The sequence below is a fragment of the Thalassophryne amazonica genome, chromosome 20 (genome assembly GCF_902500255.1).
Source record: "Thalassophryne amazonica chromosome 20, fThaAma1.1, whole genome shotgun sequence".
Lineage (NCBI taxonomy): Eukaryota > Metazoa > Chordata > Actinopteri > Batrachoidiformes > Batrachoididae > Thalassophryne > Thalassophryne amazonica.
In genome coordinates, this window is record NC_047122.1 from 21,231,735 (window position 1) to 21,252,191 (window position 20,457).

The 20,457-nt window shown below is 43.0% G+C and overlaps 1 protein-coding gene across 1 annotated transcript in view; it reads left to right on the top strand.

The window, feature by feature from the left end:
• Window positions 1–20,457, top strand: part of grin2da (glutamate receptor, ionotropic, N-methyl D-aspartate 2D, a) — a 568,510-nt gene that overhangs the window by 252,997 nt on the left and 295,056 nt on the right. Inside the window, exon 2 of the mRNA XM_034160100.1 lies at window positions 5,126–5,752. The gene's annotated coding sequence lies outside the window, so the exon portion shown is untranslated. The remainder of the gene's footprint in view (window positions 1–5,125; window positions 5,753–20,457) is intronic.

Here is a 20,457-nt window from a genome sequence, read left to right on the forward strand (position 1 = left end):
GCAGTGGACCATGTGAAGGGTGTCTTGGATGAAATGAGCGTAGTGAGAGGGGCTATGACCTGATTAAATTTTTGTGAAGTGAGCCTAGTGAGAGGGGCTATGACCTGACTAAATTTTTGCATAAAACAGCGGTAGATGTTGGTGAAGCTAAGGAACTGCTGCAGTTTTTTGACAGAGGTTGCTCTGGGCCATTGAGTGACAGCACTAACTTTGGCATGGTCTGGTTTAATTTGGTTCCAGACCATAATTGCATTCAACCCCCAAAAATCAATGCACTGATATAGGGTCCCGTCCTTCCTGCCTACAAAGAAGAAGCTTGCCCCAGAGGTGAGGATGAGGAATGGATAAGACTTGCAACCAGAAAGTCCTTGATGTACTGTTCTATCAGTTCCCTCTCTGGATGCGACAGATTAAGCCAACTGATAGGGAGGGATGCACCCGGAAGTAAATTGATGGAGCAGTCATACGGTCTATGCGGTGGAAGTGACAGTGTGTGATCCTTACTAAATACCTCTCTTAAATGATGGTAAGAGTCAGATGTTGGTGAGATCCAGGAAAAAAAAAAAAATCAGCCTCTCTGCACCAGGACTGGTAGGGCAACACTTGAGGTGACAGGCTTTGCTCCACTGGGTGATTGTACCAGATGGCCAATCAAAATCCCGGTTATAGAGTGTGAGCCATGAGTGCCCCAACACCATCGGAGAAGAAGAGGGATATATAAGAACACTGGTCTTCCGGTGATTCCCCAATAGTACTAACATGGCTGCTTCCATTTGGTGTGTAATAACTGCATGTTTAGTGCCGTCAAGAGTGTGAAGTACTCTGGAAGGCTGAGCAAACTATTGGTATGTGCTTCGGTGATCACCCTGGTTTCCAGAAAATTACCCTCCGCCCCAGAATCAGTGAGTGCAGGAACAGAAATAGAGGGATGCTTTAATAGGATGGTGGCCAGGACTTGGGTACGCACCAAATTTCCACCCTTGACTTTGATGTGGCTCACCTGTAGCCCGGGACCTACGGATGAGCATTGGCTTTTGGCCGAACTGGACAACCACGCAGAATGGGCCCACTCGCACTACAGTAAATACACTTCCCAGCAATAAACCTGCACTGTTTTTCCTTTGGAGAGAGTTTGGTCTTGCTGAGCTGCATAGGTTTTTTTTTGTTTTTTTTGCAGGTGGCGAACTAGTCCTGGGGAGAGTACTATTGGTTGAGCCGGAGGTAGTAGGTGCGGGACTAAGTTGCAGAGGTATCTGAGGGAAGGATGCTCATTCAACCCTTCAGCTTTTCTCTCACCATCTCTCCCTCAACCAGTTATCTAATTTTATGCCAAGATCAATTAATGTGTCTAAGGACTCGGGTTCAACCCAAACAGCCAGTTGTTTTTTTAATTGTTCAGCTAAACCATTGACAAAGTCATTGATCAGTGCCATGAAATTCCAGTCTGCCTCCGCCAGAACCCGGAACTCGACTGAATACTCTGCAACACTACGATTCTACTGCCAGAGAGACAACAGTCATTTGGAGGTTGTCTGCCTGTGCGTCAAATGATCGAAAAACATCCTGAACTGTTGGATGAATATAGAGTAGGTTTTCAAAACATGTGAGTCAAAGCCCAAAGGGTTGTTACCCATGCTAACACATCCCTCCGAACTGATGATGTGCTTCCCCTCCTCCCCATTTCTTTCATTAATGTTTCTACCAGTCTAATTCTTTGTTAGTTTTTCAGTGTAACTGCTGTGAATTTTAGCTCATTATTTTACTCCTGTGTAAATCTTAGGAGTGGTTTTCTCTTAGGAGGTTATTTCCCCTCTGCCCTCCTTCCCCCTCATGTTTCTTTTATTACTGTTTCTACCAGTCTCATACTTCTGTTAGTTTTTAAGTGTAACTGCTCTGAATTTTAGCTAATCATTTTACGCCTGTGTGAACATTAGGAGTGGTTAGCATATTCGCTGGCGCTTAGCTTGCACTAGCTTGGCTATACTCTTGAATTTTTTGGTGCACAAAGTATACTACTTTACACTTTACATCAATCATACGTGATGCTGACAGATAGGGTGGCTCTTTTAGAAAGCCATGTCCGTAAGCTAGAACAGCTTCATAGCTCAGTATAGATAGATGTTATGGGCACTCCAGATGAGGTTAGTGTTGGGCCGGGCAGCATGCCCATTAGCATCAGCCTAGAAATGCTGGCTGAGGAGGACGGCTTTTGGACTGTGGTTAAGCTAAGGAAGTCACGTAGGGCTTGGTGCCCGGTTGCGGTACCCTGATCACACTTGCCACTGCGACCTGTGAACTGGTTTTCTCCCTTGGATATGCCTGATGTGAGCTCTTTGAGCCCATGGGTGACTTCCACTCCTATCTCCAGGCCGAAACGCCGGGCTTTAGTGAAAAGGGGATTCTATCACCCTCAATGTCAGGTTACAGATGCTGGCTGAAGTTAAATGTATTCCCGGTGCCAGAGCTCCCAACGTTGCCTCCCATCTTAGGGTGCTGATGCTGCAGAATGGTAGACAGACAAAGGAACTTGACACAAGATACAGTCACATAGGTATTCACATCGGCACCAATGATGTCAAGATGAAGCACACTGAGGTCACAAAATGGACATAGAGAGGACTTGTGACCTTGCCAGAAAGATGTCAGCATCGATTAATAGTCTCTGGTCCCCTCCCCTCCCGGGGTTCTGATGAGGCGTGGCTTGTTGATGCCGGCTGGCCTTCACTCTATTGGGGAAGGAGACACCATCTTGTCTGTGAACATAGAGCGCTACAGGGAGGGTAACGTTACGGTTTTACAGCAGGCCATGGAGCAGGTGATTATAGACCATGCAAAGCTTATGACAAATGTGGGTTTGGAATCCATTAGCTGGGAAATTAGTGCAGAAAATCCACTATGGTGATAATGCAATTTATGTTCCGGGGAGGGGTGGAGAATTCATCAAGTTGAGTTTGTGGCCTGTTTCCATAGACATGTCCATAAAAATCATAGAGGGATATGCTTTGCAAACTTAATACACATTACTACACTGGATGATGTTGAAATTGAGGATGGCCCGTTGGCTGTTCCAGCAATATTAAATATTTTGTGTCTGCTACCTACAACCCGCATGGAATGTCTCAAACCTAAACCTACTTACAGGCATCTTATATATGCAACTCTGGAACCACCCCTAAATCCAAACAGTCCAACTGTCAACCCCACTTAGTCTGGCTCTCATTAACAAAAGATAACTGTCCTCAAAATCATTGTTGATTAATGATCTAATTAATGGATCATCACTTAGATATGATTGGGTTATATGAAACCTGGCTTAGACCTACAGCTGTCCTCCCTTTAAATGAGGCCTGCCCACCGGCATACACATTTAGTCACGTCCCCCATCATGCGAAGCAAGGTCGGGGTGTTGCTGTTATTTATAAATCTAGGTTTAGTTTATTAGCTGTTGGGGGGGGGGGTCAGAAATATAACTTGCCTGAACATCTGATTCTCCGCTCTGCTCAGGATATTACGCATTGTCAAGGTCAGAAAAATAAAAATCAGCCATATTACTTTGTCACTGTATATAGGACTCCTGACCCATACTCTAAATTGTTAGATGAATTTGGCATGTTCATCTCTAACTTGTTGACGAGTGCAGATAACATTCAGATTATTTCTGACTTTAATATGCATATAAATAAACCTTCTAATCCCCTCTGCAAATCATTTATGGAAATTGTGGATGTATTTGGATTTCAGCAATGCATTCAGGATTCAATGCACATTGGTGGAAATACCCTGGATTTGGTTCTTGCACGTGTTATTGCTGTCACAAATATTGACATCATGCCTCTTGCATTGGTGGTCTTTGATCACTCATGTATTACAGTTTCATTGTCATGTTAAGTGGAGTAACAACCTTATTTATCACTGTGGCAATGCATCAACCCCTCAACTACAACTGAACTCGGATCTAGACTGCCAGATATCTTAGCTTCATGTTTGGAAAATGCCTGATCAGTAGGCAGTCTTGTGGATAGTTTAAACTCAGTGCTCAAAACTACACTCAACATGATTGCACTACCTTTATTAAAATCATGCTCCCCCAAAACACTGTCACCTTGGTGCAATGATTACTTGCGTGGCCTCAAGCATAGCTTATAAGCAGGTGGGTTGATTGATGACAGGTGTGTGAATCAGCTGTGATTCCGCACCTGGAAGAAACTGAAAGGGATGGGAGAAAACGCCAAGGCAACACAACAGTCAACTTAAACTTAGACAAAAATGTCCTTATGGAGGACTGATACTTTTTTTCAGATCATCGATTTTCAAAACCTGTTTATTCCAGTTCAGTGTTATAAGGATGGAGTGTATCCCAGCAACCATTCGGCAAGCACATCCCAAAAAATGCAGGAGTTCCTGCAAAGCTGTAGTCCAAACTCACTTCAGTTCCTTCTTTAGTTTGTTGCATTTGCTTATTCAGCTGGAATAAAAGCGTTCATGTTGCATCACAGTTTTTGAACTCTAATCTGCAAGATGTTCTGTTTGGTGTCTGTTGCATGAAAACAAACTAAAAACTGCTGAAGAAACTATGGGAGACAAGGGCAGTGTTTCCATCTATAAGGTAAAGGGAGATGTTAAGGACAGTTCAGACTGTAGAGAGTCCAATCCCAAGTCACATACAAGAAGGCCTGGGAAAGGACTGTAGAGAACTGAGGCAGATCTCATGTCAGGTTAGTGGGGGGTGGTTTGTTGGGTGTGCCTACTAAGCAGGTCGGGGTGTAGAAGTCAGAAGTGTAGGTAGATGAATGAAGAAAACCTGAAGGGAAAGGATGTGAGTGGGGAAGGAGGCTCAGGAGGGGACTGTATGAAGAAAATCCATCAGAACCATGGAGTGACAGACAAAAAAATGCAGAGAAAAAAACAGACGTTGATATGCCAATTAATTGCATTGTTTACTGGAGAATAAATGCTTCCGAACAGCCACATAAATCACCCAATCCATTTGGGAAAATGCACACGCTGTAATGCAAAAAGCATATGGGTGGTGAAGTGAGACGTATGGCAGCAGAAAGAATTTAATGTCTTAGAGACATCATTAATGTTCCTCTATTTATTAATTGTGTTTCTTTCTCATCTGCAGGGTCTCCTCTTCTCATCAGGTGAAACACTGTGAGACACCAGCCCTCCCCCACCCCCCTTCCTCTTCACCTCTCCAAACATCAACCTTTAACCCCACTTCCCAAACCCATCCAACTCCACCTGTCAAACTCTATCCGACACCTGCCACTGGCCTTCCCTTTACCCCATGGTGGCCCCAAGGCCCACCCTCTCACTGCTACTGGCTGTCCTGGCCTGCACGGGGCCCGCACGCCCCTCGCCCCCCCCTGCTACTGCGGCCCCGGAGAGAGAGAGGGACTCGGGGTGGGGTCAACATCGCCGTGGTCCACTCGGGCTCCTCCCTGCTCCCGGAGACGGCTGTGGTGGGAGGTGCGGGGGCCAGCGAGCCTGGGCTGGGGCTGGGGTCCGGTCTCGGAAACGGTCCGGAGGAGGAGGAAGAGGAGTAATGGATACAGGTTCATTGGCAGGAGCAGCTGCGATGGTTTCACTTTCCTCCTCCTTGTCATCCCTGTCACTGGCGGCACTCATGGGGGAGACAGTGATGACTCCTTCAGGTCAGGCCAACGTGATCTATCTGGCTGTGAATGAAAGCAGCCCAGGCAGCCTGCTGCTGCAGCTGTGTGAGCTTCTGGCTACCACGCCACTGCAGGTACACACACACGCTTTTTCACCTTCTATTAAGGTTCTTTGATGGTCATGTTCTTAAACCTCTTTGGGTTATCCATTTTTCATGTGGATTTAAGAAATAATTTCAACTATGACTGGAGACAGCATATTTCACTGAGAACCTCCTGGATTCACTGTCTTCCCAAAGGTCCAGCAGACTAAAGACAGGATCATCAGTATTTTAGGTTTTTGCTACAGACCGTTGTGGTGAAGACAGATGCTAGAAGAAAGAAAATTCCAGCCATTATTGATTGTCATAAACCTTGGTTGCTGGTCTCTGATTCCCCAGGACTGAGGGGGTGCTACAGCACCCCTACAACCCTGCAAATCTTGGCTTGTGAGCGAAACAGTGAGCTCATGGATCCAAGCAGCCAATGTGAAAGCTGGACTCAACTTCAGAGACAGAATGAGGATGAGGAGTGTCAACAATCAGAAGGAGCTCAGGGTAGAAACACCCACTTGGGGAGGCCATGGTCCACAAGTTAGAGAAGTGACAGCATCATTGGTTTCACCCACTGTGCTGCGTCCTATTCAACTTTCTATCCTTCTTCTGTTATAGATCATATCTTTACACAGTATTCTAGTCAAATATATGTTTCACATTCAAAAAGCTGAGAATGTTCTGAACATTTTGATATGCAACACGCTGGAATAATACCAAAATGAAGTACCTTTAAAGGGAAATTTCTTAAAATACAGTCAAATCAAGAAAATTCCCTGAGGGCTGTAAGGGTTAAATCTCCATACGCACATCACTAATGTCTCTTGGAAAGTTGTCCCCATGTGCAGCTGAGCACCTTGCATGGCGGCACCCTGACAGTGGTTGTACTTGTGTCTGAACAGGTGATTTTGAGGCATCATTGTGGGGCACGTTGAACATTTCCCAATTAACTACGCACCATGGCTTTGAACAGTGTAAGGGTGGGGTACTTTGATAAAGGGATACCTCCTGAACACCTCCCTCTGGGGGTTTTCTAGGAACATCTAAATTGGAAAGACCTGTTAGACCAAAAACTCCATCACTTGCACAAATTTGATCCCCGCACTGGCACACGTGCCAGTGAGTAAACTCGTCATAAACTGTTTGCAAACTGCGTGAACTGTGTGCGGATGTGTTGCCATGGCATAAAGAAAATTTTGAAATGTTCAAAATTTCTGGCACTCAATTTCATGCCACTTGCGTGAACTAGTCATGAACATTGCGCAATCTATTCAAAAACACTGTGTGTCATTGCGTGCAGGGCTTCTGAACGATTATGATGAGATGTTACATCTATAATAAACATAACATTACAGATACATTATCTAATTCATGAGAAGGAATGAAAATACAACTGTTTTACCAATCTCTTACAATATACATTATAAATAATTAGCTTTGAGACAAGACTCCAAATGCGTTCTCCACCACACAATGCGCACAAAACAACTGTAGCTGTAGATAATTTGTCTGTGATTCTGGGAGCAATGAGAGAAATGGTTTCATCAGCCAAGTTCTGAGAGCAAATGCTCATTAGCTACGAAATTATTATTTGTACAGCGTGGTGTCAAACGGGACAAAGCCGGACGCATTGGCACGACGAATTGCAAGGCAATGCGGGGATCAAAATTCATGCAAGTGTCAAGGTGTTTTAACTGGTCTTTCTGTATTATTCTCATGTCAGACCAGGTCTAGTTATGAAAGTCTTTGATCAACATGATATTAAGTTTACTAAGTAACACTTGTGTTATTTCCAGGTCCCTTCTGTGGTTTATTTGCATATCAAATGCTTCCCTTTAAGAATTAGGCTGTCAGCTACATTTAACTTCAAATTGCTCCCCTGAATGGCTACAAGAAAACAAGCGGTAAGCCATCAAGCAGGGCCTCAAATCACTGCTGCTCCTCCTTGTATCATTACGTAAAGTAATGGATATAGCCTGAGTCTTGTGCATTTATCCTGAATTCATTAACACAGCTGACAACAGTCTCCCAAAGAGTCTCCCAATAAAACTGGTTCAAGAAAAGACAATGAAACAAAGGTATAAATTGACCTTTTTTGGAGGAAGTGATGTCTTTTGAAGATGTTATTGGCTGTGATAAAGCAGACTTCTATGTACACCTCAGGTGCACTGTTCTGGCAGTCCGCTGCAGAGATCATCACTCAGATTTTACAATATATGAGAGTTGCACTAAAACAAGAGTGAAAGTGTTTAAATTGTCAAAGGATTTACTATCTTGTGCAGTGGCATTTGTGTCTCTGGGTCCTCAGCCTTTGGGGTTGATACATGGTTGCAAAGTGCTTTTGGAGTCGTAATACACAATGGGAAGCAGATAGATACTTTTGCGAGAGAGTGACGGTCCAGGTTTGCTTCCTGTCTAACTGAAAGGTTGTGAGGTCTGGAAGCTTAACAGTGACTTAAGGCAGGACTGGATGTCTTTGGTACTCGGCCTCTTGAGGAAGATCCGTGGGTACTTGGGTGCAACTGGAAATGACCAATAGGATGCCCACATACAGTATTACCTGACTGCAGCAGATAGATGGCTATCTCTGGAGGTGGGGATGGACAACATGTCTTTCTGGATGGTTGACACCCAAGGGAGTTCTATAGTGTGTTCGATGCAGCAATGCATGCTTCCAGACTTGACCCAGCTATAGCAAGAATTATAGCATTGACCTTTATGGCCACTTCTTGAGGTACACCTTTCTAATACTGGGTTTGCCCTCAGACCTGCATTATGCTTTGGCATAAAGTCACAAGGTGCTGGAAACATTCCCCTGAGATTTCCCGGTTCTCACTCCATTATGTCACTGCCAATCTGAGCTGTTAACACAAGCAGGGTGGTACAACAACGCAATAAGGAAAAATCAAGGATAACATCTATCAGGGATAAAGGTGGAAACTATATGCAATCGCCACAGCAAATTAATCAGATATTTAAGAACTACTAACAGCAATCTATATTCATTGGAGAATACACTTAATCCAGTAGCTATCCAGTCATTTCTCAACAATCTAAACCTACCTGAGCTATCTAAATATTATTATATATATTAGACACACCTGTAACTATCATAGAACTACATGCAGCTTGAATAAAATGCCTCACTGCAGGGCTCCGGGCCCAGATGATTTTCCTCCTGAATTCCTGAAACTTTTTGGCAGATACTGGCTCCACTATTTTTTAGAACTGTTTCAGAAATCTGGACTAAAGGTCTGATTCCCACTCATATGAATACTGCAGCAATAAAACTATTGAAACCAGAAAAAGACCCTACACTGACCTCTAATTACCGCCCACTATCATTAATAAATACTGATGTGAAAATCATCGCTAAGGCATTGGCATCCCGCTTAGAAAAAAATTGCCATCAATAATACATAATGAACCAAACTGGGTTTATTTTAGGGTAGACAATCTACCAATAATGACAGAAGACTTCTCAATCTCATTGACAAATCACAGCATATAGCATACAAGGCAATAGTGGTGTCATTGGATGCAGAAAAAGCCTTTGATAGAGTCAGCTGGAGTTTTCTTATTAGACTCCTTCATAAATTTGGCTTTGGAGAATCATTCATTCATTAGATCACAACTCTATATAACTCACCAAAGGCCACAGTCACAACTAATTAGATTACCTCTCAAAGTTTCACATTGCAAAGAGGGACTAGACAAGGCTGCCCACTCTCACCACTATTATTCGCAATATTTATCGAACCACTTGCGGCTACAATACGTCAGAATGGTAACATCAAGGGTATCAACTCTTCAATGTCTGACCACAAAATCAATTTATATGTGATGATATTACTATATCTCCAATAACCCTCAAAACCACTACAAGAAGTATTTAAACTGATCACTACTTTCTCATAACTATCAGATTACTCTATTAACTGGTCAAAATCAATGATACTTCCTTTAACCGAGGATTCATGGAATCCTTCACCCCAAGATCCACACTATACCTTTCCCACGGCAGCATTAAGTACCTAGGCATAAACATATCTTCTAAATTAGGAGAGCTGGTCCATCTGAACTTCGCCCCACTCACTGACAAAATCTGTAATCATTTGAAACGATGGAACAACCTCCCCATCTCCTTATTAGGACGGATAGTAACTATCAAAATGAAAATATAACCACTAATGAATTACCTCTTTTCAATGATTCCATTCAAACCGACAGTCAAATGGTTTCAGTCTTTAGATTTGGCCATTTCAAAGTTTTACTGGAAAAATAAAAAAAGCTAAAATTAGTCTAGTTACTCTTCAGAAAAATAAATCTCTAGGAGGTCTGGAAGCACCAAATTTACTCTATTATTATCTGGCTAACCAGATACAACACTTGATTAAATGGATTTATCCTGACTCAGTCCACAGCTCCTGGATTGAAATAGAACAGTAAGAATGTAACAACATCAAACTCTCAGATTTACCCTTTATTACTACTTCCATTAAATGCCATAAATGTTTTAAAAATCCGCTGATTGCTTCCACTCTGACTGTCTGGTGCAAAACTTTCTGGTGCAAAACTAGAAATTACAAACTCATTAATGGAAATCTGTACAGATGCTCCTATTTGGCACAACCCAGACTTTAAGATCAATAAAGCAACTCTTCATGTCAGCACGTGGGAACAGAAAGGAATCACACACCTTCACCACCTCTTTCAAATGAACAGGTTTGTGCCATTTAATAACTTCATGCAGAGGTTTGGAATTATAGGAGGAAATTTTATTCTTTACCATCAAGTGGAGTATGCAGTGATGTCAAAATTCAGATGCATCAGTGCCCACCAGAACAACCACATTAGTGACAGACATCAAGAACCTCCTCCCAATAAAGAAAACCTTGCCTAAGGTATATGAGTTAATATCATGCGTGGACAATGCTTTACATTTACTCAGTTTAAAATGGGGGGGGGGACTTCCTCCTCAACTCTGACCCTGACTACTGGACACAGATCTGTAAAAACACATTTTCAATAACAAAAATACCACCTTACAACTCATCCAAAAAATTCTTCATAGAACACACATTACACAATATAAGATGTATAAAATGCCTTCTCAGACTCTGATGTTTGTTCACAGTGTGAGCTAAACACCACTGATACCTATTATCATGCCCTTTGGATCAGCTCACCTGTCCAGTGTTTTTGGTCAAGTCACTGAAAAATTGTCCTCCATCCCGGGATATAGAATTCCCTTATCTCCTAATTTATGTTTACTTGGAGACACTGCAATTATTGAACTGCCAACTAAACAATATAAAACTATACTTGTAACACTGACTATTGCTAAAAAAAAAAATCAATTTTGCTGAATTGGAAAAATAAACAATCAATCAATATTAAAACACTGGTCAAACCTCCTTATCGAATACATATCAATGGAAAAAAAAAATAGCCCGCTTCATTAAGAAACCATTACCACAATTTAATGAAACATGGTCCTTATTTATCAATTCATTAAAGTTGAATTGGAACTTGGAGATCTTTTTTTCCCTTCTTTTCTTTCTTTTTGCCTGTTAGGGAGTGCCACTCTTGCACCTGTATTAATATTAGATTAGACTTGTTCCTATTATGATTGACCTACTGACTTTTCTTTCTTGTGCTGTAGATCCAGGTTGCAGTTCTTTGGGGTACTCTTGCTGTCAGAGATTGATACTGTGTTTTTGTTTTTCCCTTGAAAATGATTGAATTGGTGGAGGCGAGAGCTTGTGTCTTTTAGAGTGGGTGGCCCCTCAGGTATGGCGGGGCTGTGCGGCTCGTGCGTGCGGGGATGGTTTGGTGTCCGGGTGTGGAGTCCTGGGTTTGCTGGGGCATTTGGGGTTGGAGGTGGGGCTTTGGGGGTCTGGGGAGTTTGCTTTCCGGTGCTGCCTGGTGGCTCTGCTGGCGTCCAGGGGGTTGGGTCGGGTGCTGACCCGCGCTCCCTTCGGGCTCCTCCCTGGCATGGCATGAGTGCACTCTGTGCCTAGAGGGGGGCCATCATTCCTTTTCACGTTGGGTCTGTCTGCTCTGCCATGGTGGGATGGGGTCCACTACCTGGGCAGGGGGTGGTACCTCTCCCTGGGGCTTGGGTGTATGTGGCCTTCCGTGCCTCTTCCTCTGGGTATGTGGGGCCTGCCTGTCTCCCTATGGCTCCTCGGCTGCCCCTGCCACTCCGGGATCCCGTCTCGTGCCTTCCCTGGTTTGGGGACCTCCAGGCAGGGTGGCCCGTCCATCTACTGCTCCATGGCACCCTGCTCCCCCCATCAGTTTGTTCCTCCCCCGGGCTTCTGGTGCTCCTCCGGGGCTGCCCACCTCCCCCCGTCTCGTGGTTTCCCTGGCGCCTCTGCCGGGTCCGGGGGTGGGCCAGGGACCCTGTGGGGCTGGTGTATGTGGCCTGCTCCCTGCACCACGCCTCTCCTTCCGCTGGCTGCCTGGGGTTGGGCCTCACATGTCGCAGCCTTTTAATGCACTTCACCAGCTTATACATGCATGCACATCATATTCGGTTTTCAGTAGCACATTATAGGGTTCATATAGTTTTGCAGTCACGTGTTGGGGATGGGTTGCAGGGCAGTCTGTGGTGCAGCTGTGCACTACAGCCTTCCACTGTCATCTCCATCTGCCACTCCTCCCCTGACATTTTAATGCACACACTTTATTTCTATACATTTAGTAAACACATTCACTAATTTAGAGTAGGGGTCACGAGGCGGTGGTGGGTTTGCAGGGCAGGCTGTGGTGTGCCGTGGCCGCCCACGGCAGTGTGCCACCCACTGTCTCCTGCTCTGCTTTTAATGCAACACTTTATCTTTGCTCACTTAGGGGGTCGTACACAGCAAGGGGGATTAATTATAACAACTATGGTGTGGTAAGTAGGTAGGCTGAGTATGGCATGTGGGGTTGGCACTGAATGGCTGTGGATGTGTGGGGCTCTGGGGTGGGGAGGGTCTGCTTCGCTGGTTTTGCTGTGGTCCTGGGGCCCTGCTCTGGGGCTGTTGGGCCCGGGATCCCACAGCCTGTTGGGGGGGTGGGTGGTGGCGATGGGGCGCGGTTGTTGGACTAGGGGGGTTGACGGCTGCTGGGGGGGCTTGGGGGGAATGGTCTCCATTATGTGGTGCCCCACTCTCGCTCGGGTGGTTTCATGATCTTGGGCTTTGGGTGTTTGGGGGGACACAGGTGTTGGGGTGGCCTTGTGTGCTTTCTGGCCCTGGGGGTTGGCCTTGCCACTTGTCTGGAGTCCGGGCCCCACTCTTGTATGGCTCGGTGGCCCTGCCCATGCTTGGATTCAGTTGTGGTGGCTTGTGCCAGCGCCCTGCATGCTTCCCCTGTGGGGCTGCTCCCTGTGCCTCCATGGGGGGGTGTCGGGGGTGCATTCCGGCGCTGCTGCGCTGCTGCCCCAGTGGCTGCCCTTCCTGGCCCCTGTGCCCTTCCGCTGCCCTTTTTCTCCTGGTTTCTCCTGGGGCTCTGTGTCCTGGACCCATTTCCATCATTGTTTGCAGCCGTCTGTATGCTTCTGATGTGCCGGAGTGGTCCATGTCATATGGTAAGGTTCTGTACTTTTGTCTTGGCCCAACACACCAGCCACAGTAGTGATCATATTTAGCTTGATCTGGGTCCTCTGTGTGTGGATGGTTGTGTGTTTATGGCTGTCACCACAATTTGGTTTTGGGTGCTCTCAAGGGGATCAAGACTCTGGTGTATTCATATTCTGTTCTATGTATTCATACCCTTAATGTTACAAAAATGTCTAAATGTTTCAACAGAATCCAGACTCTTCAGACTGGACAACATTTTCCCAATTTTCCATTGTCCAGGTTTGGTGAGCCAGTGCCTGTAGCCTCAGATTCCTGTTGTTTAGCCTGCAGGACATTATACCTGCTCTGGTCTTCTGCAGTAGAACATCTACTTCAGGTTCCCCATGTTGTGAGATTCTCATCCTCATCCTTTGGTTGTAACCAGTCTTTATATCTGTTACTGGTCCGTTTTTATCAGCTCAGATCTGTCTGGCCATTCTTCTCTGACCTTCCACAGGGTTTCACATCAACTTTATGATTGGACATTTTGAAAGTAGTTATATGTATGTACAGTCATGGGCACAATTTGGTGGTGGATGGGGGGCATGCCCCCCACCTTTTCAACCAGGGAGAACAGAATATGGTATGTCCCCCCCCCACCTTCTGACATACGTGGTCTATTAGATAATAAACCGACCCTTTTATTATTTTTTTAACTATATGGATTTGAATGACGTGCGATTACACCAATCATGCTTGAACCCTCGTGCGCATGCCTGAGTTTTTCACGCGTGTCAGTGACGTCATTTCCCTGTGGGCAGGCCTTGAGTGAGATTGGTCCCGCCCTCTCGGCTGAATTCCTTTGTTTCACACGCTGCTCGAGACGGCGCGCGTTGCTTTATCAAAAATTTTTTTGGACCTGTGAGGAATATCCGAGTGGACACTATTCGAGAAATTAGGCTGGTTTTCGGTGAAAAGTTTAACGGCTGATGAGAGATTATGGGATGTTTCTGTTGCTGTAAGGACTTCCCACAGAGCAGAACGTCGTGCAGGGCTTCCAGGCGCCGTCGTCGGCCTGTTTTGACCTGAAAACATCCTAATTTAAGGCTTAATTCACCCAGGACGTCGTGAGAGAACAGAGAAGATTCAGAAGAGGCCAGCATGAGGACTTTATGCGGACATTCCACTGTTTAAGGACATTTTGTAATGAAAGACGTGCGCGCAAATTCGCCGAGTCGTTTCCGTGATGACTCTGCAAATCTGTGTGCGCCGCGACAGGAAAAACACCTCCGTGTTGAAAACCATTTGTAAAATTCAGGCGGCTTTTGATGGCTTTCAACAAGTGAGTAACTGAGAAATTGTTTAACAGCTTGGGCATGTTCCAACTTGCCAGTTAAGGTTTCCAGCTGAGGTGTTTTTCCTATCGCGACCCCCCCCGCGGTCGGGTCCGGCCTGACATGCGACTCTGCCTGCAAGTTCTTTCATTACAAAATGTCCGTTAACAATGGAATGTCCGAATAAACTCCTCATGCCGACTTCTTCTGAAAGTTCTCTGTTCTCTGACGACTTCCTGGATCAACAGAGCCTGAAATGTGGAAGTTTTCAACTTGAAACGGTGAGACGCTGCCGCCCTCGAAGCGCAGATCGCTGTCAGGCGCCATGGGCCATCCTTAAAGCAATAGTTACAGACCAAAATCTCTCATCAGCCGTTAAATTTTACCGAAAACCCAGCTGAATTTATCGAATGGTGTCCACTCAGTTGTGCCTTACAGTTTTGAAAAAATTTTTATCAAACAAAGCCGCAGTCTCTGAGCCATTCCTAAACAATGAAAAAACGACGAGAGGGTGGGCCACTCCTCACTCAAAGACTGCCCACAGGCGAATGACGTAACCGACAGGTGTGAAAAAACTCTCGCATGCACACGAGGGTTCAGGCATGTCTGATGTAATCACACGTGATTCAAATCCATATGGTTTTTGAAAAAATAAGGTTGGATACTTTTCTAATAGACCTCGTATATGTGTGTACTTCAAATATGCTATGTCAGTCTTATGTGCAAAACCATTTCAGAATAGTATCTTTGTTTCTGCAAGTTTGTATTTTTAGCAGCACTGACTTGTTTACAACTCCTGTTTCTTGTTTGTCACGTTCGGAATTTTCTGGGACTGCATTTGCCCAGATTTGAAACCAAAAATAGTTGCCTCTATGGAGTAGTGTCTACACATAAGTATCAATGGACCATATGCTAATTTACTAAATTCTGAAAGTTAGAAAAGGAAAACAGAAAAGCTATCTGGGACCTCAGAAAGCCCATCTGCAATTATTGCTTGATCTCCATCAGTCTGTGCAAGTGAAATTATGTTCAGTATGAGTGTTGTCATTAGTGCCACTTGAAAAATTTATTTCATGATAAGTAATTTATCCTAAACTTATGATCTGTTGTTTTTTCAAACTTATGCAAAAACAAATCTAGAGAAACAAATACAGTATGCGATAGTTAATAATTGGTAAGAGCCTGTTCTTTCATATTTATAATACATTTTACCACATTGCAGTTGATTTTTTTTTTAATGAAAACTCAACCTCTCATTCTTTTTGAGTTCTACACATGTTGTGATACCATATTTACACCAGCATGTTAATAAAATCAATGCTGGCTATTTTCAGAATAAAGTACTTATATCCACAGTTTCAAATTGCATGAGTTAAATGGTGTCCACTTTATAGTCTTCTCAAAACATTAAAATGACTGTTCTGGATGCTCAGAATGCATCTGAGCTTATCTAGAAACCGTTGGCTTCTGGGGGCCTAAAGCCGCCCCCAGATCCCCGGCCTATGGGCTTCGGCTCTGCGGGCCTCGCACTTTGTCCCCCCAAATTTCTAGTTCTAAATTGCGCCCTTGTGTACAGTGGCTTGCAAAAGTATTCAGACCCTTGGTATTTCACGCATTTTATTTTGTTTATGGCATTTCAAATACAAAAAGTAAATCAGGCTTCTCAATATAAAAAAAATTTACAACTTGATATAAATTAATTATAAAAGCAGTTTAATTGCCAGTTTTCTTCAGACAATTCAGGGGATGGATACATGAACAATGATATTTACTTGAAGAAATCTAGGCAAGTTTTTCCACTCAGAAATTCCAAGTAAATTTTACAAAGAGAATTCTTAAGTAAATTTTGCATTTATACATTAGTTTATCTAAAAGAATAACTCAAGTAACATTTGCTAGCAATTATCAACTGAATATTTTCATTAAATTTTACTGTCTTTATTCATAAAACAAAAAACTTTCAGCTTTTCCCCTTGTTTTCACTCAAGGTTGCCACAGCAGATCCAATTTGGATCAGCATGTTGATTTGGCACAAATTCTATACTGGATGCCCTTCCTCAGACACTACATGAAATGTAGCAGGGGTGGGGTTTAAACCAGGAACCATTTGCACTGAAAACAAGTGCACTAACCGCTTGTCCACCACCTCAGCACTGAGTTTTAAGTCCCTTTGGCTGCCCTTGTTTTCACTCGGAGTCTCCACAGCAGATCTTGGATTGTTCGTTCATAACCATCGATGCATCTTGATGCATCTTTTTTCTAAACAGAATTCTTTGGTGTCACTGTCTGAAAAATTTAAGTTTTTTTTTTTTTTTTAAATAATCCATAGCAGGCAGAGGTAATGCCAAGTGGTTAGTGTACTTGGTTTCAGTGCAAATGGTTCCTGGTTCAAACCCCACCCCTGCCACATTCCTCCATGTTATGTGGACATCCATCAGGAAGAGCATCCAATGTAAAATTTGTGCCAAATCAACATGCAGATCCAAACTGGATCTGCTGTGAAAACAAGGGGAACAGCTGAAAAGTTTTACTTTTTATATAAGAATAAAGACAGAGTAAAATTCAATGAAAATATTCAGTTAATAATTGCTAGTAAATGTTACTTGAGTTATTCTTTTAGATAAACTAATATATGCAAGTAACATTTACTTGAGAATTCCCCTTGTAAAATTTACTTGGAATTTCTGAGTGGAAAAACTTGCCTAGATTTCTTCAAGTAAATATCACTCCAAATTTTTTTTCAGTGTTCTGGCAAATTGGAGCTGAACTTTCAGGTATTCTTTTCTTATATATTTTGGTTATTACCATTATTGTGTTTAACCCTCTGGGGCCGACGCCATCATATACGACGGCTAGGACCAAGCTTTACTAAATTATAAATAATTTTTTCATGATATGAAATAAAAACTTTTTTTTTTTTGCTGAAAAGTTAACTTTGCGGACTTTCGAGCCAGCCATCGGCCATCTTTGTACTCATCATAGAAGCTGTGTGATGATGTGCGCAATGTGAGTGTCCAATCGGAATTGGTTCACCGTCACATGTTTTCCAAAATCCAATCGTAGGGCAGATTCACCTCACGTGAAAAGCCAAAGATCGTTTTCAGGAGTGATATGTTACTAGTTGGCCCGTTTGAATAGCCCCCTGGGTGCTCCAATGAGTACATACTATTGGGCTCCATATGCGCCCTGTGCCATTACGCACAGCGATCGCTGAAAGCAGGCGGAGAGCCTCTGATGGCAATCTCACATGCTCAAACAAAGAGTGTGTATGAATGAATGAATGAAAACTGTTTATTTCGAACATTTGATACATTTACAAAATAGATCAGTGAAGACAACAACAAAAAAGTTCCTACTGTGTACCCAACATGTCCGAAAAGGGGTAGGGTGAAGCATCAGCTTATTTTTCTCTACCCCTTCTTCCCCACAACCAGTGATACCCTTTGCCACATATACACATAGATTCCAACACACCTAAACCAATATCAATATATATAACATATGTGTAACTATCAGGATTGCTCCACTAGTTTGCATGCGAATGTTACTGGATAACTCTGTTGCTTTTACCATGAAGACAAAAAAAAAAAAGCATAGACCATTTTGTATATATTGTTCAAAATGTGCATTTGTGTTTATTGTTTGAACCTTTTTGTTGTACAGTCTTTCACACAAGACGTCAAATTACCTTTATAAAGTGTCAAAACAGTTTTATTATAGTTTTCTGTGTGTTTTGAATAAATGTGTGTGGAAAATTATCTTCCACTTTACTTTTTCCTTCTTTATTTTTGATTGTAAACCTTTATTACACTTATAAAACACAACAAAAGCATATATATTATGAAAGCACAGGCTGTCCTGAAAAAAAAAGACATAAAACTTGATTGTGGAATGCAGGGAGAGCTGTTAACAGCAATAATAAAACATTTATGCCAGGCGAGTGAACTGTCCAAAAACTGCCCTCAGACCCCAGAGGGTTAATATCACTGATATACATGATGTCACATTTCTTGAGCTGCTTGGGTGGGTAGGGAGAGTTCCCATGGGATAAAAAAAGCTTTTGAACCTACCATCCCTGGTTCTCAAAACCAGGTACCTAAGTGGCTCTACTCTATTCTACTCTTCTTTTTTTTTTTTAGATATTTAGATATACCTTAGTATAGACTAGTTCTACTTTAGAATTGGAATACATTATAGAAGACATACCTTACTGAATGTTCATGTATCCATCCCCTGACTTGTCTGAAGAAAACTGGCAAACTGATTATTTACAGGTATTATACCAAAGGGGCTGATTACTTATACAACCCGTCATCTTGGCTCTTATATTTTTTAATTAATTTATATCAAGTTGTAGAGCAGAGGTGGCCAAGTTCGGTCCTCGAGAGCCACCTTCCTGACACTCTTAGTTGTCTCCCTTCTCCAACAAACCTGAATCCAATGAAAGACTTGTTAGCAGATTTTTAATGAGCCTTTCATTGGATTCAGGTGTGTTGGAGCAGGGAGACAACTACGGCTGGGTTGCACCAACATGGTTTAAACTTAAATCTACATTTAATCTCAGTTTACTTTTTAGTCGTATTGCACCAAACGTAAACTTAGTTTAAATTTAGTTTCCACTAATCTCTGGTTAAATCTAATCCATGGCTAATCTCAGATTTAATACCCCACTTAAACTTAGATTAATTGTGAGTCTGTTGCACCAGTGATTTTAACCCAAGGATAAACCTGGATTGCCTGTTTAATATAACCCACCCCTGGAGGAGGTTTAAATTAGTTATTCGGACAACATGGCTGCTGTTATTCGTCTGCTTGAGTTACAAGATAGAGTTCCATGCTGAAATATTCGAGATAGGCTAAACCCTGTAGAATTCTACAGCAACAGTGAGTTTCTCCAGCGGTACAGATTCACAAAAGAGTCTGTATTGTACCTCAATGAAAAAGTCGGACCAGCTCTCAAGCACAGAAGCCGCATCGGATTTTGCCTTGCTTTTTAAATTCTTCCAGCAGCCTTTCAGCTGAGCCTTGTCCTTGGCCTGCTTTATTCCCGTTGCCCCATTGAATCTCTCCATTAATGATGCCCACGCCTGCTCCTTCTTTTCTGTCGTTAAATTATCAGGTTTTTTTTGTCCTCTATAATTTTCCCAAATTCCTCCATTAGCCCTGCCAATAAATTTTTCTCAAAAGAAGAAAAATTGGATGCCCTTTGACGAGGTGCCATCTTCACTGATGCCATCTTCACTGGCCGAGTGATACAATGTAACGTCCAGCACGCGACAGTGTTTACAAATATATCAAACAGGCCATTCCAGAGCACTGAACACAACGGCCCCTTATATTATTATATAATTCAATGTGTCATCGTTGCTTGTTTACAGTCAATGTTAGTTGTATGTTTTGTCTATTTATGCATACATTTGACCATACCCATTAATGGCAGCTGATGAACATATTTAAGTTTATTTTAATCCTTGATTAAACCAGTTTAGGTAATCCAGGTTTAAATTTAAGACGCGCAACACATCTCAGATTAATTTAAACCCAGTTTAAACATGTATTTACTAAATTCAGTTTAGGCCTAAACTAGGTTTAATTTAAGATATCTTGGTGCAACCCAGCCTTAGAATGTCAGGAAGGTGGCTATCGAGGATTGAACTTGGCCACCCCTGTTGTAGAGATTTACTTTCAGTTTGAGTCAAAGGAAGATAATTTTAGAAATTTTTACATTGAGAAGCCTGATTTAGTTCTTGTATTTGAAATGCCATGAATAAATTAAAATGCCTGAAATATCAAGGGGCTGAATACTTTTGGAAGCCACTGTATGTGTAGAGCAGGCAGCTCAGTTGGATATGGAGTTGGACTA